Genomic DNA, 24,412 nt, shown 5'->3' with positions numbered 1-24,412 from the left:
CAAGCCGAGCGTTGACACGTCGCATACACAAATTTTCCACCAAAATCAAACGAGCCATCTCACGACCGATGCCTAGCTCTCGTGCTATCTCTCTAACACTCACATGAGGATTTTGGAACACGATTTCCTTTGCCTTTTCAATGTTTTCGTCGGGGGTAGAGGTCGAAGGTCGTCCAGAACGCGGCATGTCTTCGACGGTCGTACGACCGTCCTGAAAGGCTTTGTACCACTCATAAACTTGAGTTTTCGATAAAACTGATTCCCCATAAGCCTTTTGTAGCATTCGCAAAGATTCTGCACACGAAATTTCGTTCGAAACACAAAATTTGATGCAAACTCTTTGTTCAATATTTTTTTCCATTGTTTTTTTCGCAACGCACTACTGAGGTGAACTGGTTTAAACAGCTGCCGTAAACGAACTGTCTGACAGATCGCGCTCATTTTTGGCATAGTAATTGTAGGACAGTGCTGCCAAACTACATAAACTTAAAATATCGAAAAATATACAGCGCGCGAATTTTAAATGAGAATTTCCGAAAACTTTTCGGTCACAATGTAATTTAATTTTACTCAATATGCTTTGTCTCCAAGAAACTACACAACATTCCATTCAAATCTAATATTATTTACAATTTACTTTAATAAATGTAAACAAAATTATGCGCTCTTGAATAATAATAGTAATTGTCGTTTGCAATTAAATATTATTTATCTTTCTTAGTTGTATTCAATAAAACAAATATATGTTTTACCACAAAATTATATTTGTTAGTGAATTAAATTTCATCTTATAGATTGACGGAATAACAGTACAGATTTTTAATTATAAAATAAAGCCTTGTCGAATTCGACCAACTGTAGGAAGCATTTTTGAACAGCTTGTATTTTTAGGGGACATAACATTACCCTAGTGAGATACACTTTTCCCAAGGGTGCTATAAACTCTTAAGGAGTTCTTAGTGGAGAATTTTGCTACTACTAAATACTGTAAGTTAATAATACTTGCGACAAGTTACTACTACATACTTGGTCACTACTAGTAAATGTTATTTATTGCTAGTAATTATTAACTAATTACTGTTAATTACTATTATATACTACTAGCTACCACTTGTTACTACTAGCTATTCATAACTATAATTATTTGTTGCTAGTTAAAAATAGTTAATCACAATTATTAATAGTCCTAGTCAAAACTACTTATTACGTCATACTATAAATTAATAATTATTTATACTAGTTGATACTAGCTTTCAGTTACTGTTAATTATTGCCAGTTACCACTATTTACTAAGAAGTACTATTATTTACTACAGCTCACCACTATATCATACTAGTTACCACTTATAACCACTAGTTAAAAATTATCAAAAGTTGTTACTGATTACCAGTCGTTACTTCTGATCACCACTTGTTACTACGAGTTACTATTATTAGTAGTAAATAATAAAATTAGCACCACAAGTTACTACTACTGGTTACTAATAGTTACTGTTAATCTACTACTGTTATTACTGGTTGGTATTACTAGTAATAATTAAAACTAATAACACTACTAGTTACTATAACTGGGTTCTTAAAGTCACTACTAATCAATACTGCTTACTTAAAGTCAAGTTATCAATATTTACTAGCAATTACTACTAGTTATAACTAGTTACTTCGAGTAACTGTTAGTTTCTCTAATTACTTATTTTTCAGTTACTACTTCTTATTACTACTTGTACTGGTTACTTCTACTAACTACTGGTTAATATAAGTTACTATGAATTACCTCAAATTGCTGTTAGTAATATTTACTATAATTTACAAGTTTTGTTGATAGACCATGAAACTCAAAAACTAATGAAAATACTTACTTACTTGGGTTTTTTTCTCTAACAATAGAAAGATTTCTTGGTAAGTTTGGATTTTATTCTAAAAAAAGTATAGTCTTGAATCTATGTAATATAAGTATAGTCTTGAATCTATGTAATATAAAATGATTTAGTATGGTAGCAGAATTTAAGAAAAAATCAATGGAAAAAAATTAATTTGTTGCTAAAAGCCTAGAGTTCTAAGCCTGTTTATTTGAGGAGTTTTTCTTTTTAATAATTCCTAAAAAGAAAGTATTTTCAAGTTCAAAATATTATTTGAAATTTAACTTCAATTTAATAATCTTTTATATAGCAGTAGTGCATTTATTAAACTCTTCTCAAATCAATTTTTAACACTAGTGATCCCTTCTTAATGATAGTAAATAAACACCATGCGTGAACAATAACTACTTCCCAGTTAAATAAATATATTTAAGTTTCGTTTTTTAAAGTAAAAGTTTATGAAAAATGTATCATCTTTAAATAAATCAATCTTTATTTTTGCTTTTCATTTCAATTTATTCAATAATTCATCAATGATAACAGTATTAACGTTGAACATAACTATCTCGTATAGTTACTGATATTCAACAGATACTCGTATATAAATGGATGAAAAGAAAAAAGGGATTGTATTCTTAGTACTTGAAACAATAATCAAAAGACTCAATACAAAAATCTTTTAAATAAAAATCATAAGGCAGACAATAATGTTACAATCTAGAGCAAATTCAACAACTTCAACTTCTTTCAAATAAAAGAAATATTAATCAGAAATAAATATGTTCTTAACCCAACACAGATAAGAACAAAATACGGAGTTCATCCTTATGCCCACTTTGCCTTGTAAGTTCTGCGATAAGCATCTGCAAAAGGCAGCAGTACCTTCGAGATTATATTTCACTTGGTTCTTTGGTTGTTTGGTTGTTATACGATTTTTACCATTTTAAGCGAAATAGATTATCATGACTTTGTGCACTTACTTTTGTTTATTTGTCTTCTTTTTATCCTGTGTGTGAATCTCAACAATTTTTCAAACTTTCCCACCAAGCGCAAAGGCTAGGAACAGACAGGATTGGCTTTGTTGCTGCTCCTGCCTGAGCGTTAGTACGTTTTGTGGAAATATACTTTGGCATTTGTCTATTTATTATATACGGAAATGTTATAAATTCGCATGTTGAGTAGATTGAAGTATAAATATTTAATTGGTGATTTGCGGATAAATAAGTTGCTCTGATGTATGAGCTCAGCACAATGCCAGCTTATGTATGTAAGGCATGCACAAGGTATTCCGTGATGTGGAAGTAACTCATTGGAGTTACGTATTGGAGCAGACGCACAGATTGATGACTACTAAAACTAAACAACTTTACTGGAAAAAAAGTTTTAAAAAGTCATTACATGATATAATTAATATGAAATATAGATATAAAAAAATATTTAATTTAATAAAGTAGCTATAAAATGCTAGAAGCTTTTTTTAAAACTTAAATGCAATTATAATAGAGTTGTGAAACTTTAATTATGAGTTTTTAAAAAATTTTTTTTAATTCATGCATTTATTAAAATAAAAAATACATACTTTGATTCATTTTTCAACTTTATTATTTGAATTCCGTTTGTATCTGACTAATTAAAATCTGGCTTAAAATTTTAAGTTAAAAAAGAAGGTTTTTAAATTTTTAAATGGTTTCTGTTCGAATCCGAAAAAAAATATTAATTTGCCTTTATCTACTAATCACACCTATCCATTTTGCTAATTTAATTTCTTCAATTCCCATATTCAATCCGAAACCTCAAATGCGCCATTAAGACCGCTTGCCCGATCTTTGTGAGCGTTTCTATTGTGATTACCTAATCCATGCAGAAGAATTCATTTTAAAATTCGTAGCACACACATTTCACATATTTACTTCGCCCTTCAGCTATGGAAAGCTTACCATGGAAAGCTTACCACATTTTTCAGCTTCGTCCAGAATTTTATGTGGCTTATCCTTTAGCATATAATACCGCATTTATTGTTATTATAGTTTGTGTTGTGTGGTGTATGTATTGTCGCTCCAGTGGCATTCAAGGATTGGAAACGAAAATGAAATTAAAAATATTAAACACGTTCGTACCATTTTATGTTGAGCTGTCACACTCTGTACGCTCTGCAATTTAATGCGGATTGGTGCAGGATTGGAGCAGGATTGGTGCAGCATTGGTACAGGATTGGTGCACTACTATTATTTATATTGAACGTAATGATTACAAATGATACCATGTGATTTCAAAAGAAACCAAAAAATATTTTTTAATCCATCCGATAAAGTATGAAGAGTGCTAAGTAATTAATTTTTAAACTTTATTGAAGTATACAAATATCTTCATTTTTACTTACAAAGTAAAAAAACCGAAATAAAGATATGCTTCAAACAATAAAATACTTTATTTTAATATTCTGTTTAAACATATTTTATTTTCTTGTTAGTATAATAATAGTAATATAATTATTAACAAAAAATTTTATTTTACATATTATTAGATTACGAAGTTAGCGTTAACGATGATAAATAAGTTAGAATTAATTAAATCCAGTTTTCTTTCTGAAATAAATATTTTACACTTTAAAACTAAAATAAGTTTAAAAGTTTTTAATAGATTTTTTTAGGTTTACAGCAAATCATGAAATGCTATGTTAGTATATTAATACCAGTTAAACGTCTTTAAAAAAAAATTTGTTATTATCTTAGCAATTAATTGCTTAGAAAATTTTATATATAACACTGTTCATTTACTTGTGAACAAATATTTTTGTTTTGTTACTCTTGTCCAGTTATTTTCTTTTTTAAAAAATTCTCGAAGTATTCAATAAATGTATCTCAACGTTAACATTTTTAATATTTGAGTATCAACTTTTATAATTTTCCTTCTAGCATTTCTTCTTGCATATTTATGATTCAATCTGCATATAAAAAGTTTGTTGGAAAACTTCCTCTTCCGTTTGAAGTTTAACATTGTCTGTTTACATATGTAACTTTATATTGTTTAAAGAATCATTGACCGATACTTATACGTAAACTAAAACTTCATTGCAAATCATTTTTCTTTGTTTTTTAGAGTGTATGAGTTTGCAACACCAATTTTATTTTGGTCAAAAAAACGTCTTTTAACAATTCTCTATATTTTTTCGAATAAAAATTTTAATAAAACCCTGATGAATATTCTAAATTGTTGGCTTAAGGGAACACTCAAGATGAAATTCTACAAAAAAATTACAAAATTAATATTTGATAACTCAGTTTCAGTATAAAATTAGGTTTATAATAAAAAAATGTTGTTATCATCCACCATATACATCATCATATATATCATCCACATTACTACATCTAACTCTATTTAATCGACTTTATGTGGAGTTAATGTTACCCTTATGATGAGACATGACACTTTATATCCTTGCTACTCATGCGACCACAAGCAAACTCAGTAAACCATTTTTAAAAATGATGGTATTTTCCCAAAAAGTTGTTCTAATTTCTGAAAATTCCTAATACTTGTCAGCTTCAAGCATCCATTAAAATAAAAAAATCTTGCAAATCAGAACTACAACTCCTAGAAATTATATAAAATTTGTTTTATATTGTTAACCCTTCACCTTAGCAGAAACAGTTTTAAGCTCTACACTGAGTTTCTTACAGGACACTAGAAACTTAATTACCATATAAAGAATATAAGTGCAGTAGAAAGTGATTCCTGTCAACTCTGTCATGAGAAGAAGGAAACATCAGAACATGTTTTACGCAATAACTCAGCGGTGGCAAGACGTAGACCTGCAGAACACTGGAGACTTAATTATCACATGAAGAGTATTAGTGCAGTAGAAAGTGCTTCCAGTGGCGGCAAGACGTAGACCTGACTACCTTGGGAGCGAAATCTTAGTCCCAAATCAAATAGGTAAAAGTTAGGCTTTTAGGCGCATAATCTATCTGTTAAGTAGCAGTACCTTTATACCTTATTATTAATTTATAATAATATTGTTAATTATTAAATTAATTAAAAATAAATTAGAATTAATTTATTGTTTTAATGGCAAATTTTTCTTTTTTGTGTATTTTTGCACGAGTTAATTGATCAAGGTTAAGTAATATATGGCTTTCAGCTTTAATCACCCTTCAACTCCACTAACCAACCAACTTCTCGATTAGAATCGAAATATAGGAAAATACCCTTAGAAAAATACCCTTGCAAACACCCTTACCAAAATACACAAATAAACAAATATTTTAATAATTTTTTAAACCTTGTTTAACGTAATTGTTTCTAAGTATTTAAGCAACCCTTTTGTAGAAGATCTACTTCTATTAAAAAACTTTAAAACTACTCATATATATTATATCAACAGTAAATAATATTAATATCGATCTCATGAAAATTGATTAAATAAAGCTTAATTTATTTAACATTAATATGGCATATTGTATAATTATAGAATAGTAATTTTTATAATAATATGATGCAATCTAACTTAGAAACTATATGTTAATTGTTTTGTAGTAAATTCCAAAATTTACACACACTCCACTCCGAATGTGCATAAATAATATTTATGAAATCTCCATTAAATTCATAAAGCCGCCTAAGTATGATTGCAAGCAGCTTAAATGGTTTATGAAAGGAACATATTAGAACTTCAGGCCAAAATATATGTCCCAACTTAAGCATGAAATGCACACAAACCAAGAGCAGACAATGGGAAATATCTTTCAAAAATAAGGACACATTTGTATTTATGCAGAAATTCCTTGCTAAAATGGTTGCTTCTGCATATATTTGTGTCTCTGCCTATATGAAAACTTTGAACATTTGCTGACATTATACAATCCATAGTAGCAATTCCTGTACTCAATGTGCGTATCTGTGTTTGCATTTAATTTGCATAATTTGTACGTATGGCAGAGCATGTAATATATGCAAACACATACAACAAATGTAGACATTTCTACCCACATTAACATCTGAACACTTTAACACTTCCAAATAAATGCAAATCTTGGGCTTTACACACTTTTAAGGTTACAAAGGAAATAAAAGTTCGCAAATACAAGAATGCGTACGAGTTGTAAAAATCTTTCAAAAACCGTAAAATGTCAATATGTGCAGATGTATGCAGATCTATGTGCCTGTATGACTGTGTGACTGTGTGACTGTGACTATATCTGCTTCATTCGATTTCGATTTGAATCTTTTATTGTGATATCAACTTTGAACGGTGCCCTTTTGTGCATTTTGAGTGAGTGTTTTGTTTGTTCAAATAATGTTTAAGTAATAAAATAAAAATGTCACTTTCAATGTATCGCTTTTATGGTTTTGTCATTTAAGATTCTTTTTACTTATTTTTTTCCTTTTTTTTTGTTTGTTTTATTTTATAGCTGAGCTGTTCTATTGTTAGCGCAAAATTCATCAAATCCTATTTAAACAGCTCTGCGAATTTTAAAGCCTTCTACACAAGTGTATTTGCATCTATGTAAAACCTTTTCAATTTAATATAAAATGACTGCAAATATGTACCTTATGGATGTTATAAATTCTTTCGTACGAGCATAACACTGTAAATATTTATTATAAATGCTTTTATTTTAATATTTAAAAAGTTATAACTTCCTCTGCGAAAAACATTACTCTCTCCCTTATTGGGCATTTTAAATGTCATCAACTTAACGCGCTTCATCACTCTTATCGACTTAATGACAATTACCACAACAGCAGTGCTGCTTGTGCTTAATGTTGCATACTCTCCAAGGAGTGCGGAAACAGTACGTGACTAAAGGACATCCTGTTTATTTGTACAGCGACCGCCAACAGTTTTTAAAAATGTTGCTTACTACTTCAGCTGCTATTGCTGATGCTGATGCTGATGGTGATGGTGATGCTGTTGATGTTGTTGCAGTATCATCAATATTTATTTTTTAATGACACTTGTCCGTCAACAGCATCAAAATAATAAGCCAATAACAACTAAAGAGGATATATATTAATAAGCTGAAAAAAAATAAGAGACAAAACATAAACATTACAAAAAAATGTATATAATTGAAACAAAATACGGAAGATGTTATGAAAACAGTGATAAAAATACCAAACGGAAAGTATACAGGATATGGTTTTGACCCTCATTTTTCAGCCAAGTAATCAGCCATAATTTTCGCGCTTTGTGTTTTGATCGTCCGCATGAATAATGTGAGATTCCAAATGTTTTCCTTTATATTTGTGTTTTTCAACGAAAGAAAAAAGCTTTTATGAGCATTTTCCGTCGATTCCTTAGGGTGACTTTTATATCCTCAACAGCTCTAAAAAGCTTATTTCATCAGAGTTTTTATGTCACAGGTGCTTCATGCATTCAATGCAACAAATTTTTACAGTTTTCACATTTTTCACAGTCACTGCAAAGAAAACTGCTCTTGACAATCATCTCGAACCTTTACTGCCTCCGGTCGCTCGCTGTCAATATTTGTCAGATCATTTTTCTTTGTCGACAGCTCTCTTGCCACTTGAGATTTCCAAAAGAAAAACACAATAAAATGCAAATGAAGTTGAAAATTGAAAATTGAAACTAAGACCGAACCTGAACGTGAACCTTAAAAATAATTGTAAAGGTAAATAAGAGCTGTCAAGGAGTATAAGGCTAAGTATCAATAAACTGATTTGTTATGATTCAGTTAACTTTTCAAGGATTCTGTCGATGGTTGTTCATATTCTAATTATCACATAAAAGATTTATTCATTATTTTTATTATACATTCTTTTGCTTCTCGGGCCTTTGGCTAAGCTGAAATTGTGATTTTTATATTGTTGTGTTTAAATTTTTTACTTTTTTATTAGCCATTGAATGGCATTACAAAACTTTAAATTTATATATTTGATACAAGCAGATCAAAAAATAATAATAAAAGGCCTTACAAGCTTATCCTGTTTTAAACCGAATTGTGTGTTACAAAAAACTACACTCTAATGATTCTGTTTTACTTGTGTTTTGTCATTAAGCCCAAAATATATTGAAAAATTTTATTTTGCTTGTAAATTGTTCTTCGTTGTATCATTTATTATTATTATCAATTTTATTCTATTAAAACTTTATACAATACCCTATATTAAAGGCTTTGGTCAACATATGCTACGATAGTAATGGAATAGTACGCCTTTCTTATGACGAAGTGTTCCATTGATATTCTTTTGGTGTCTTAATGACATCAATTATATATTCCCATATTATTCTTTATTTTATTTGAAATATAATTGTATCAATGTTCATAAGTTAAACCAAAATTTAGTGATAGACCTTTCCATATTCAATTTTGTTTTATTTAGTAATTTATCACAGTTATATACAGAATGTCTGCAGTCTCATTTCGACAACGAAAGTAGCATACCAAGGTTGTTTCTATAAATCTGATCAAATTATTTGATTTTCAATGGCGTTTTTATTATTATTATTATTTTAAACCTATTGCAACTGGTCAACATCTAGCTGACTACTTGTTATGTAGATATTTTTGGGTTGACCTTCACTTTTCGTATTATTATGTTGCGTTCACGGACGCTCTTGGCTTTAGATCGGTCTGTGTGCTTTGCACTTTGTAACAATATCGCCCCCTTGAAAGGCTGCACAATGCTCCGAGAGGTATAGCGGCTTTTATCCATCATTTCTTCAATCTCCGTATTAGATTTGTCTTGGTTGTACAAATATAGTATTAGATAGACGTCCAAAGAAGCCCATTATAACAACAATGACAGAACTGATGGTGTCACTGCTGAAGAGTGGCAAAATTTTGGACCAAAAACCACACAAAAATTGATTTTTTCAATTCCAAAACAAATAGTAGCTATTATTAAATAGAAAAGCTTGGCCACTAAATATTAATTGTTATCGAAAATATTTTTTTTTAATTTGTTTTTTAATTTTTACATAAGCTGTGCCAATAATTTTGTTCAGCCAAATTTAGTTTTTTTTTTTTTGGTTTTCTAATTTTAAAAAATTTAATATAAGAGAAAATAAAATGAAATTAAAAGCAAATTAAGCATTTTATCTAAAAAAAATTTTTATTAAAAATCGCATCATTAACGGGATAAAAATAGTGCTTGCTGTGCCAATAATTTTGTTCGTCACTCTACCTAACTTATTTAACATACTCTTTGTTTTCATTTTTTTTATATATTTCTTACTCATCACCTCTTTTCAATTCAGATATGTAGACATTACAGATTTTTTGAACTTCTCTTCTTACACAAACCTTTTTTTAGTACTATCTATTATGGTAAGTACTGAAAATCTATCCTATCAATCTATCCTTGTGTTTCTTCGACAAAAAATTAGTCGGAAGAAAGCTATCTATTTATCTTCACTATTTTTATTGTTTCTTTACAATTTTATTCTACTTTCTGTTCCATATCAAATGATTTCAAAATAATTGTAATTTGACTTATAACATATTGGTAAGTATTGTTGACAATATATTGGAATTTTTTTTTTTTTTTTTTTTTTTATTTATTAACGATTCTTCAAATAAAGACAAAAATCGTTTTAATATTGCACCTAGTACAAATAATTGGAATGCCCTAATTCCGTATATAGTCCGCTTGTTTTGTTCTTGTCACAGAACGCAAATTTTTACTTTAAAAAAATCAATAAATCCGGATTTGTTTGAAATATAAGGTTTTTTTAAAGTGCAGATTTGTTTGGTGTTACTTTATAGAGAACATCATATTTTTTGCCAATCAATATAAAACAATTATGGCTATAAAACCAACTCTATTAATTGTAGTATCCACTTACAATATTGTCCTTTAGAGATTATTGTTGAACAATTACGGAACAATCTGCAAAGTCGCTTTTGTTTTGTAGAATTTTAACTGTTATGTCGATGGCATTTTTGGTATATTCCTATACGTATTTCGGCAAAATCGAATTCATCAGGAGAGTTCCTAACCTTATAAACGAAATAAACAGCTCAAAGGAACAACTCAAAAAATGTAAAACAAAATTATAATTATCTGCAATGTCCCATATTTAACAAATAAAAGAAACTGTTTCCATATATAAAGATGATGTGGAATTATCTCTTTCATAACTGCCATATAGTAGATACCTCATTAAAATTAGATTTAAACAACATCCTCAACTTTCCTATACAGCTAAGTGCAGAAATATTGATGAAGCATGTTGTGTAAATGTACTACCTGAAATTTATTCAAAGTTTTCAGTCCCTTCAATATGTTTACTCACAACTTTAATATGATTCCAACATATTTTTCTTAAACTTTTTCCTTGACTTGCCATAAAAGTCAAGTACCTTCATAAATAACAACAACATTGACTTTAACAACATCATACAAATATAAATACAGACATATATACACCCATATGCATACATATTTATATATATATTAAAGCAGGTTCATTTCGACATGTGGGGTGTTGTATATACCACGAGGACATACCTTCCGACACACTTAACCTCTGACACGATTATATCCACATTTTGCGCTCGAAACAACCACTAAAATAACAAAATAAAACACAACGTAAACGTTAGCGTAAACGTAAACGTAACGAAAACGTAACGAAATAAATGCAGATACAATGTTAAATGGCTTGTTTGGGTGTGCAGTAGTAGTGTTGGCTAAAATTGCTTACCACAAAAACAGCGGAAGTTAATGTGTCAATATATTAAAGCCATAACATGATTATGACTGCTGGCATGCGAATTTGTTGCCAGCATTCAATAAAATTAAGCTGCACAAATAAGCTGATTATACTTTAATATTTAACTAATGGCAGTGCCGGCAATACCGGCAATACTTGTATTTAAGAATATCGAGCGAGTGCGGCACTTCGAGAGACAAAATTAAATGGATGAAAATCTTTTCAGTTCAATTAAAATAATTTAAATTATTTATACGCAATTGCTTGGCAAATGTTTATAAAATTTTATTTAATTTTAATGTTTCACACCGCGAGCCGGCAAACTTTTGAATAAATCACAAAAAGCACTTAAATGCGCCAATGCAACGCGACAATTGCGAGTGCAAATGTCATTTAGTTTGCTTATTTGCCGTGTAATTTCATTTGCGTTTCCAATGCAATGCAGTGCAGTGCAGTGCAATGCAGTCAGTTGGCATTTGTGTTGCGGTCGCCGCTAAGTGCGGAAATTCGCATTAATTTCTATTCTGAATGAAATTGACATGAAATGTGCATTGAAATAGTCACATTATGAATTTTGACAAAATGCAGAATTTGCATGTTTAATATTTGCAATTCAGTGCGATTCAGTGCAATTTGATTGTTTATTATTCCACTTCATTTCGGAGCTCTCAAAAATTTTCATTTGAATTGAAAGCTTTCGAAATAACATTTTTCAAATTATCAAAGGATTTACTGAACTGTTCAATTATCAAATATTTTTAATATTTCAAAAATGAAATAGTCTGAATAGAACCTCAAAGCAAAAATCTCATACAAAATTAATGTTTTTAAATAAATGATTGCTTTTGTTAATTGTTTTGTTTGTAAACGACATTTTAAAAAACAAAATTAATATGTATATTAAGCTTTAAAAATATTTTAAATAATATCCAATGGCCATGTTTAACCGACATTCATATGACGAATGGCCACGCCAATATTATACACTTTTTGATTATGACCAAAAGACATATAGGGTCATGTTATGCAGAGAGTCATAGGCTCGTCAAAATTGGCTCTTTTGGGTTATGACGAAAACTCATGTTATAGAGAGTGTCATAGAATTTGTAATAATTTGCTGTTAAAAGGTACAAATGTTCATATTTATCATTGAACAACACTGCTTTGGCTAAATGACGAGACACAGATAGCCTCATCTCTAATGAAAACATTTGAACCCACATTTTACTCTTTCTCTCACTCTCAATTTTATAATTTGCATTGAAAACAAACACAATTTTGATTTTGACGAGCATGTCAATTTGTCAATTTTCTACTATTTCTACTATTTTAGTACGTTTTTTGTGCCTAATTTATATTCAGATAGACATTTTTGTATATATATATAGATGGAAACGGAAAACTTTAAACGTTACAATAAAAGACTTAAAGCCACTTCAGCCATCACATCGTAATAGGTGAAACCTCATTTCAATAATCAAGAAAAGGACAGACATTATGAAACACAACACTATAATACACTATACACTAAAAACACTATATTACTCCTAAAAGGCGCAAATTCTGATATTTAGTACTGAGCACCACTATTTCAAACAAAAAGTAATCAAAATTATTCTTTTTCTCTCATTCTCAAATTTTAAATTCCGGATTATAAAATCGCCTTAAGTACTTATTCAACTGAATTTTCGTTTCAGTAAATTAATTGTTTAAATTTAGATATAGATCATTTTTCGAGGTAATTAGTATAACTATGCTATATATATTCCAAAAAAAAAAAACAAACCCATAACCTTATAATAATCCTTTTCCGAAAATGCTTGTGCAAAATATTATAAGCTTACTCTTATTCATAATTCCATAACTTTACCATGGATTGTATTCATAAAATCCTTTTAAAAAATTGTATTCACGCTTGCCCTTATTCATTGATCTTCCGTAACTACACCATGTATTTTATCCATAACATTCAACGTTGTTACCTTATTCGAACATCCTGCTACCTTTCATTTTTGACAACTACACTCGGTAAACCTCTTTTGAGTTATTCCAAATAGGAGTGCAGAATTTCAATTTGACTATATTAATTATATTATATTAGCAATAAAAAAATTTTTTTAGGTATTATTCTATTAGATAGCAGATATGTTTAAAGTAAGTACCAAAGAGAACTACAAACGTAGATTTGAGTGTGAAAGCATAATTCGTTTGGTGCAAGATTGAAGGAGATAGTAATATGAATTTTAATAATTCATATTATTTGTATAGAATGATAGTATTTAAGATGCGTTCTAAGACACTGATTTATTTAATCTATTTTTTTTTTATATACATTTTTATTAGTACTTCATTATGACGTATGCGTCTAAATAAATACTTATTTACGACATTTGCTGCGACTTATGTACCTAAATACTAATACCAAATACTAATTGCAATAAGATGATAATCATAATGAAACATTTGAAATTGTGTATGTGCCTAAATTAATAGCATAAGACAATTAAGTATGTGACTCTGATTAAATATCATAATTACTCTATGATAAGATAATAAGATAAGATGTTATATTTTATTTCATAGCAATAGATTAACCTATTACGTTTACAGTACTTGTCCTCTCTTTGCAGTATTTTTATTTATTTATTTCTCCACTACTTAATATTTATTATTTTTAATTTCAACACTATTTGCAAACTTTCTGAATAAAAACCTTAAAATTTCATAGGGTCCCGGAAATTAATATAATTCATATTCATTATTATATCTTGGTATTTATTCTTACTTTACTTTAAAACAATGCACTTTAATTATAATTAATAGTTTTACTCAACACATAATTAATAATTTCTTCCATATAATCACAACAAATCTGACATTAATTAATCGAACGTGTCATAAAGTTTTGCTAAATGATGTGCTAAAACTCACTCCCAGCACATATTACACACTTTTGTGTAAAAAGCCCACAAAAGACACAAACATTACATTAATTGCTGTCATTATCGTTATTCACACACAAAAGGAAAGCCATTTAGTGTACCAAATTATTACATTTGTGCTGCTGCATGTGTGCAAATAATTATCAAAAGGATGACTTCATGGTGTTTAGAAGAAAGACGATTTTAACTTCATTATGTTGATTTTATATAGGAAAAGTAACTAAATTTAGTGAAGTACAATGCATTCAAACAAAAAGTGTAGTTAAAGTATTAAGGCAGATTTAAGTTTAAAAATTAATTAAAAATCATTTTTCATATTCATAGAGAAGAATTAAAGGAATATGATTGAATTGTTTTTAATAAATTTTAAATTTTTATTCTTTTATTTTTTATAGATTTTATAGATTTTTATCAACCGAATCAGCTTAAAATTAAAATGCTAAACAGTTTCAATATCAAAACAAAGCTCGAAGCTCATTTGGACGCAATTGTCATCACCAACTCACGGAATAATGATACTTTGTCATTCTGTAATAACGTCCTTGTTTCTATGTATTATACAAACACCGAGGGAACCCATAAAATGTTGATTTTGTCAGTCAAAAGGGAAAGGTCTATATCCCAATTACCAACTGAACCCATTATAGCATCTATAAACAATAGTCAATTTTCATCTAATCATCAAGTTGGTATCGATGTTTTTAGATTTACCGGAACTAAAATAGATTAAATCCTTGAGAGCTTTAAAGGCATGACGATTAGCATATCTTGCAGTTACCGACTTACATCTCGTTTGACCTTCATACATCGCCAAAGCTTATTTTCATAGAACCTTTTTTGATAGCAGAAAAGGCTTAATAATATTTCACTAAATACTCTCAAAGATCACTATATAAATATTTAAAATATTGAACTAGTGCATCAAATATTTGCCCTGCGCATGTCCGTTCCATGTTAAAATTTTAGATATTACGGGATATGAAATAACTTTATCTGAGCTCTCGGGCAGTATGAAAAAGTCAGAGAATTAATCCTATCAAATGTTGTTTTATAATCGCAAAATGTTACAGATTACAGTTCACTTTGTCTGTATAAAAGAAAGTCGCAAAATTATTTCTACCGATAAAAGATAGTAGGTGTCGAAATCTATAATGATTAGATTATAGTTCATTTTATATACACCCTCGCACAGAATTAAATATTTGGATCTGATAATTGGTTCTACAGAATGCTACTTTATAGTCGAGAAAAGATTGTGGGTGTCGAAATCTATAATGCTTAGTTTATAGATCATTTTATATAAACTCTATAACTGGTCCCACCAAGTGTTACTTTATAGTCAACAAAAGATAGTGGATGTCGAAATCTATAATCATCAGATTATAGATCACAATATTTAATAATTAGCTGAAATGATTGGTCCTACCGAATGCTGCTTTATAGTCGACAAAAGATAGTAAATGTCAAAATCTATAATCATCAGATTATAGATCACAGTATTTAATAATTAGGTCAGATAATTGGCCCTACTGATTGCAGCTATATAGTCGACAAAAGATAATGAGTATCGAAATTTAAGGGATCATTATAAATCATTTTGAGTGAACCCTCGTACAGTATCAAACTGTCGACTGCCTATCGTATGCTGTTTTATAATCGAAAATAGTTTGTGGGTGTCTATGCTATGTTCATGAGATGCTTAAAAGAATATGCATATATCTGATGGGTTTAAAACTGGTCCTATTGTGATTGGTACTGATGATAGAACAGAGGTTGCCAAAATTTTAATTGCTGGGTATACTTTCGTCTAACCATATCCTGCAGATGAGTCGACATTTTTTAAAGTAAAAATAAAAAAGGTTCTTTAAGATAATGTAAAAGTTTGCTTTACACAAAAACCAAAAAAAAAAGTTATAGTCAACTAAGTGAGTAAGTACTATATAGCATATAAATGAATAGATATGGTACTATAAATTAATAAAAATATTTCTTAAAAATATTATTCTATATATTTTTTAATTATTTAAAAAATTGAAATTATTTCCACATGAAATGCTCGTTGAAAATGGTGCTATTTCATTATTCAGTTGATCTTTAGAATCAAAAAATAAGATGGAATATAATAAAAAGATTTCCTTATTTTAATAATTTTTAAACAAATATTTTATTTTTAAAATTGAATTGCATTAAAGTAGCATAAAGTTTGTATAGAAAATGGAAAACCTTCACATTTCACTCACAAAACAACCCAAGCTGCAACTTAAGAATTAAGGATTCCGCTGTAACGTGAGGCCATACTTAATTTCCATTTCCACTTTTTACATTCAATGATTTGTTTTTGCATTTCTGGAGTTGTACATCATTATCAGTGGCAACGATGCCATTCTTGGATTCCAAAGCAGAGTAGTCACATTTGTGTAGTGCAACTACTTCAAGCATATAAAACGCTTGAGTTATTTTCTTTATTCTGCCACACTGCCTCAGACGCAGTCCGATGGTGTGCCCTCTGGTTTGAGTGGAGACATCAAAGTCACTCGCAGTTGTTCTAGAGATAATTGTAAAATTTCAACTCGAACAGTACTCCGTTGTCCCTTCCACTACGAGTATATATTACTCTAAAATAAATTTCTTTCACATTTTCATTGCTAGCTTGAAATCAGCTTCTGTCTTTTTACTGCCGGCGCTCACTTGTTGTTTGCTTGTTTCCTCGTTGAAAGTATATTGTTCCTTGTGCAGCTCAGCCATATTGTATGTGCGTTATCCAATGCAAGGATAAATATTACATTGCATATTTTTATTGCACTGAATTTTACAAGCATTCGTATACTTTCTCTTCCCATCTCGGATTTGAGCTCGAGAATATTCGCAAACAAATTAAAGATTTTCAATTGCTTAAGTTGTTGCTTTCGCTGCCTTCTGTTGTCTTTTGCTGTTTCCATAAAATTCTTTAAATACGAAGTCTTGTGTACATTTGCATATTGCATTTGTGCTTACGCGGATTAAAGTGCAGCTTTAATGAATTTTAATTTTACCAGTTGTAATTAATATTTTCCTCCTTCAGTAGTAGTAATTTTATTAATTTAATCTTTAACGGACTTGCGTAAATAAATTTTGGTTAGGAATGAGTTTAAATTTTAATCCAATTGATAAATGAACATATTAAATATTGAATTTATACAGAAATTAAATAATTTAAACAGTTTTGTTTGTAACTATTTCGTATATAATTTTTTGTGCACATTGTAGTACATAATATAATGAAGAGTTATCCATTTCTTAACGCTAATTAACGCTAATAATAATAATAATATCAATGGAACTGCCATTTAAGGCATTATACATTTAGTTCAAGGTTTGCGTTGTTATATTCTGGAACTTTTAACTACCGTCAAACGTTTGCAAAAACACAAATGCTGATTTTTTAGTAGATACGATAAGGTTGTGATCGCCACAATCATTCATCGAGCGCATTATAGGCAAAACTGCAAGACAGTTGAAAAAACTGTATTTGTTAAGGCCTAGACATCATCGAAACTCGTGGTCAGCTGAAAATGTTGGTGCTGTTAAAGAAGTATTCAAAGAATCTGAATATATTCACCACATGGTGCGCACAGTTACTCCAGAAAACATCAAAAAAGTTCAAAAATTGGTTATATCTGATCGTAAATTGAATAGTTGCATGAGATAGCTAAGACCGTAAAGATATCAAAAGGCAGTGTGTTTACAATTATGCATGAACATTTAACTATGAGAAAGCTCTTATCAAAGTGGGTGCCGCGTTTACTCACAGTCGATCAAAAACAACAACGTGTTGATGATTCAACACAGTGTTTGGCCATATTTACACGTAATAAATCAGATTTTTGCATCAATATGTAACAATGGATGAAACATGGATCCATGACTTCACTTCAGAATCAAAACGATCATCATCTGAGTGGACTGCAGCCGGTGAACCACGTCCGCAGCGTTCAAAGGCACAACAGTCAGCTGGGAAAGTTATGGCTTCAGTATTTTGTGATGCACATGGTATAATCTTTATTGACTATCTCGAAAAGGGAAAAACCATCAATAGTAACTACTACATGGCATTACTGGATCGTTTAAAAGCAAAACATGGCGAAGAAAAAAAGTTTGTTTCACTTAGACAATGCACTATGTCACAAATCAATAAAAACGATGGTAAAATTGCACGAATTACACTTCGAATTGCTTCCTCAACCAGCGTATAGTCCAGATTTGGTCCCCAGCAACCACTGGGTATTCGCTGATCTCAAAAAAATCCTCGCCGGTAAGAAATTCATCTCAAATGAACAAGTAATTGCTGCAACTGAAGCCTATTTTGAAGTAAAAGACAAATCCTTCTACAAGCACGTCATCGAGAAGTTAGAGAAGCGTTGGAATGATTGTATTGCCCTTGAAGGAGATTATATTGATGAGCAAAATCGATTTTCGGCAGAAAAAATTTTTCTTAGTCACCCGTATTATTGACTAATGTGTTACTAAGTTTATACTTAAAAAACAGTGGTATAGAGCATTGATAATAACATTAAAAACTTTAAATCCTCCATCTATATCAAATCACCTTATGGTGTCTTAGTTCGCCATCTGGACTGAACACTCTGAACACTCTTTGTGAAAAATTTCTCATTACTCAATTGTAGCCATTAATATTAAACTCCATAACCGCTTACCAAACCAATATTTTTGACACAAATATATACTTCTGGCAACTTTAATATTAAATACCTTATATTATTGGCAACTGAATATAGTTATGAAGTGTGAATATTCCGCTTAGTAAACATAGTTAAAATGTTGAACTATTTAACCTACAACCAAATTAATGTACCAACACCAATATATTTTTGACATAAATGTATACTTCTGGCAACTTTATTATTAAATACCTTATATTATTGGCAACTGAATATAGTTATGAAGTGTGAATATTCTGCTTAGTAAACATAGTTAAAATGTTGAACTATTTAACCTACAACCAAATTAATGTACGGTTCGTTCGGTGATGATACGAAATATTCATATCAAAAATATTCATATCGAAATATTCATATCACGAACTATTTTGCATTAAGTAGAATTAAAATGTGTGGTGTACTGTCACGGGAACAAAATGCTGTGGTAACTAACAACCACTATTGAGATTAACTTATGCGCTGGAAGTAAACTCTGTTGAAAAGCGACCATTGATGAAACAACTGCCACAATAAAAAAATGTTTAAACATTAGACGAGTGATCACTTGTGACTTTAGGTAAAACTTATACAACACTTGGTACATTCGTCAGACATTGCTGCCCCATATTACCACATTGGTATTTCTAGAAAATGTGCGATGCGCTCAATCAAGAATAGAAAAATATATAAATAGAGCAAATTTAATTTTCAAATTTGTTATTAAAATTTATACAAATCTAAAATATAATATGGTATTTTTAAAAATTATAATTTTTAATTTTTTACTTAATTTTTAAGCTAAATTAAACTTTATTACTTTTCACTCAATTAAACAATACAACAAGAGACTTCATTAAAAATTGAATTAATTTTTTGGTTACTTTATGTACAAAAGTAAAAAACAATTTATTTAAAAAAAAATGCAATAAAAATGAAATGTTACTTTTTCTTAATGCCTCAAAGTTGTTTCGTATTGAAAGCAGCTTAATGCAATTAAAAACTCATCACACGTTAATTTAATTAATTTGCTTTACACCGGAACACGGAAACAGGGAAACACTACTTAAGCACACACAAAAGTTTTAAAACATAATCCTGACGCTGACTTTAAGGGCGAATGGTTGCCACATGTACCAGTCGGAAGCGTTTTCATTAAAACGCTTGAGTGAAGAGCAACAGGAGACTTTAGGAAGTACAAACGACCAAATATACGTGTACAACGTAGCGTATACGTAATATCCGTCGAACCGAAGTAGGCAGGCAAAGCTTAAATAAATGTTTGAAGAGTGAAATTTTTTAATGAGCTTAATTGTTGCTCATTAGCTCAATACAGTGTCTGTTCTGAAACTGTGCATTTATATTATGAAGTCTGTATGTGGTTTTAATATTATTACTGCATGCATAAAATCTAAATGTGATTTTATATCTACGTAATATATGTGTATATACTTCATGTTTAACAATGGTATAACGTCTGCTTATGGTCTTAAATATCAATCCTTTATTTAGAATTAATAATAGATATCTACGTTATTTAGTTTCATTGCTTATTTCAATAAGTTACTTACAGATATTCAATATATATTGCTTAAGAGTTTTTTTAACTTTTTTGTTGGTATCACTTTTAGCTTAAAATTAAAAAAAATTACAAAATTTATATAAAAAGAATTAGTTTTTTATGTTATGAAAAAATATTCTTTTAAGTATTAACATAAATTTTGAAACAACAACGTTACCTATCATATAGTGGTGACATACATTTTAACTTTTAATTTATTTGACATAAAGACTTGAATACTTTTTAAAGCAGAAAACTAAAACTTCTAATTCTACAATCCAATCTATTGTAATGGTGATGGTAATGGTTTATATGTTAGGCTTAGGCTCAAGGTTAGGTATTGTGCACACCTTTGCGTTTAGAAGTTTTGTATATCAAGGAAAAGAATCAGCTCATTCGGAGGGAGTCTTCCATAGACTCTTTCTCATCACAGCAGCATCTGCTTATATATGCACCTATTTAGAGTAGGTGGTTATTGCGTCGAATTGGTCTATTACTGCACCAAAGAATATCTTTAGATGCTTCTTGTTCGAAGTGAGCACGATGTTTGCTCTTTTGACGTCAAAGTGCAAGAATTTTTTGTAGTGATTTAAGCCGTCGATGCCATTCAAATATTCTGTGATTTTTTGTTGAATACATTTTTTTTGGTCTCAAGCTTATTGTTGTTTTTATTAAAGCTACAAAAGCCAATCTATTGTAAGTACAATATATGAAATATTAAGCCATCCTTTGTTTTTAGCCTAAAATCGGTTTTACTTTGACCATAAAGCTAAAGATTATTGTCTACCTTTACCACTTCCAATTTTAGTAGAAAATTTAATGATAACTTTTGTATCAGTAATACCAAACTATTGACAGTTATTATTATTCTTGTTATTATTCTTGTTGCGATCGTCAGGTCTATTGTCTGTTAAGTAGCTTTCAATTCTTTGAGGTCAATCCAAACTGTACATCTCTTCAATTATACAGTTTAGTAACGTTGTTGGCAGGATTTTTGGTTACAAAAAAAAAAAAAAAACATGTTTGGTTATAAGAAAACAACATGTTTGGGTCATTTGTAAGGTTTTGAAATATCGTTAATATTATGTAAATTATTGTTGATGAGAATAGAATTGTATGAAAACATTGATCAGACGACTATACATAATTACAATCATTTTGAAATGTCCACAAAAAATGTTTTCTCTTAATGAATGTACTATTGAAAATCAAAATTGATTAGAAGGTTATGCGAGATATTTGACATTTAAAAGCTTTCAGATAGATAAAAAGAGCTGCACATGTAGTACTGAATAATTTTAAAAATTTTCAATTTTTTGTATATAACCAAAATGAACCAATGGAATAGGTCGAATGGAAGTGGTGTCTGGCACTACTATTAAAACCTTACCTATTATAAGATGTGAAGAAAATCTTATGCCATGAAGTACTATATCTATATGCAGATATATGTATATTTTGGTTCAAGTAAAAAACTTTGATAAATCGATGATAATTACAAAATAAATTAAAATACTTTTAAATAGCATCCATTTTATTAAAAAGGTGATAGATTTTCCATATACAAAAGCTTTATGTTAAAAGAATTAGATGTGTTGTAGACTTATATATGTAATATATTTATGAATTTTATTAAAGTACAGCTTACTAATCTTATTTTAGCAATAAACTGTTGCCTATTATCACAATATTTTACCATTTTACCATATATGTAAATTGAGATATCTATTCATTCTCCAATAAATTTGTATTATTTCCTTTTGTATATGCTTTAATATTATTGGACACTAAATTCTTAGTTTAAATATATAATTCCTAAGCAGAAGTCTAAAAATAAATTTATTATTACTTATTCACAATCTTATCAGCATTCAGTATCAGCATTTATGAAATTATGAAATAGACTACTGCAGCATAAAATAGATCTGCTTGAGTAGTGTACCTGATTTGGTTAAAATTCCTGCCATCATTTAAGTTAATTTATCAAAAAACAGCAACTGTCACCAAAAGTTTGTACACAAATTTGAAATATTTTAGCAAACTTTGCTGTCAGTGCACAAAAACTGTGCTGACAAAACAATTTCACAATTTTGCGTTCTCTGTTTATTATTTCAAATAATTGTGAAATTTTAAGTGCAATTAAGAAAGCATAACTAAATAGTAAATGAAGTGCTTTGAGGGGTGTTGAAAGTTACTCTAAGTGGTTAAATTTGAAAATGTTTGCGTAAAAGGTTCTGCAGCAATGCGAGCATAAAGAAATTATATTTTGATTAATTCTAACTTTACTCAACTACATCTCGAATTGAATATAATTAAGTTAAGTGAGAAATGAATGAACGTAAATGCCTGCTGACAGTGCTTCATTTCAGTACTTCGGAATTAACATTGCGTATGAGTGATTATATTATTTTGTGCTTAATTAGCTAATATTATACTTTTATTCAATGTATATTTCTTTTGTTTTTAACACAATTTTCTTATTAGATTTTTAAATATATATAATTTTCAATTTCAAAGTTTTAATAAGTGTTGCCGAAAAAGGGCAACCCCTTTAGGGTTTTCGAATAGCAAAGAAAGAAAGGACAAACACAAAAATTTATTTAATTTTATTGAAATTTGACTGACCATACAACGCTGTGTCGAGTATTGCCAAGTACTCATCATCTGTGGTCTTAGGAAATAATTGATTTTGATTAGTTTATAGTCCGTATATAATATATTTGAACTACAAGTGCCAGGCTTAGAACTAGTGCCTGTCAAATTAGAACCGATGACTAATCGTGTTTATCCACAAGTAGTCAAGGCTGCACAAACTTTCAGTGCTCTAGTTCCAATTTTTTTTTGTTTTTATTTAGTGACATTTTAGTGACAATTTTTTTCAATAATTTTCAATTCTAGAAAAGATTTTTCAAGATGTATAGTTAAGATTTTGATATAGTTAAGCTACCAGCTTAATAAAATCAATGAAACTTCATATTATATATATAGAAATATTAAATTTTCAAGTTTTCATTTAGAAAGACATTTTGAACCGTAGTCAATTACAACAGCTCAGAAGCGCTTATTCTGAGCTTCACATTTGGCAAGACTCGAGTACGATTCCTGGTACTTGTAGTCTCAAAAATAATTTACGAATAATTAAATACAAGAATTATTTCCAAGACCACTGATGATGGGTATTTGGCAATACTCAAAACAGCTGTATGGTCAGCCAAAAATTCAATTAATTAAAATAATATAAAAAATCAAATTTTTGTTGTTGTAATTCATTACTGTTCGAAAAAACCTCATTATTTATTAATTAATAATATTTTTAGCTGACAATAAAACTGTTTCGAGTATTGTCATCATCACATATCATCAGTGTTCGTGAAATTATTTCTTATATTCAATTTTTCAAGGATTTAACTCGTACCCTGCTGAATTTGAAGCTCAGAGTCAGAGAAATTTAAATTGTAAAGATACACATATAAATAATAAATCAATTATACTATAACTGGCTCATTAATTCGTTTTTATACTGGTATAACAAGGCAAGTGAATTTGTTAATGAGCTTTCACAACAAATTAACAAAACTCCAAATTCGAACTTGCAAGTCAAATACAGATTTGGGTCAATTGGCTAATGAACACTAACTCTGAACTTCAAATTTGGCAGGGCACGAGTTCAAAGT

At 29.4% G+C, this 24,412-nt stretch overlaps 1 pseudogene; it reads right to left on the bottom strand.

Annotated features, from left to right (window-relative positions):
- Positions 1 to 17,228, bottom strand: part of LOC119667601 — a 26,894-nt pseudogene extending 9,666 nt beyond the window's left edge.
- Positions 17,229 to 24,412: the final 7,184 nt, after the last annotated feature.

This window comes from Teleopsis dalmanni, chromosome 1 (genome assembly GCF_002237135.1).
Source record: "Teleopsis dalmanni isolate 2A chromosome 1, ASM223713v2, whole genome shotgun sequence".
Classification (NCBI taxonomy): Eukaryota; Metazoa; Arthropoda; class Insecta; order Diptera; family Diopsidae; genus Teleopsis; species Teleopsis dalmanni.
This window is presented reverse-complemented; position numbering and strand designations above follow the sequence as displayed.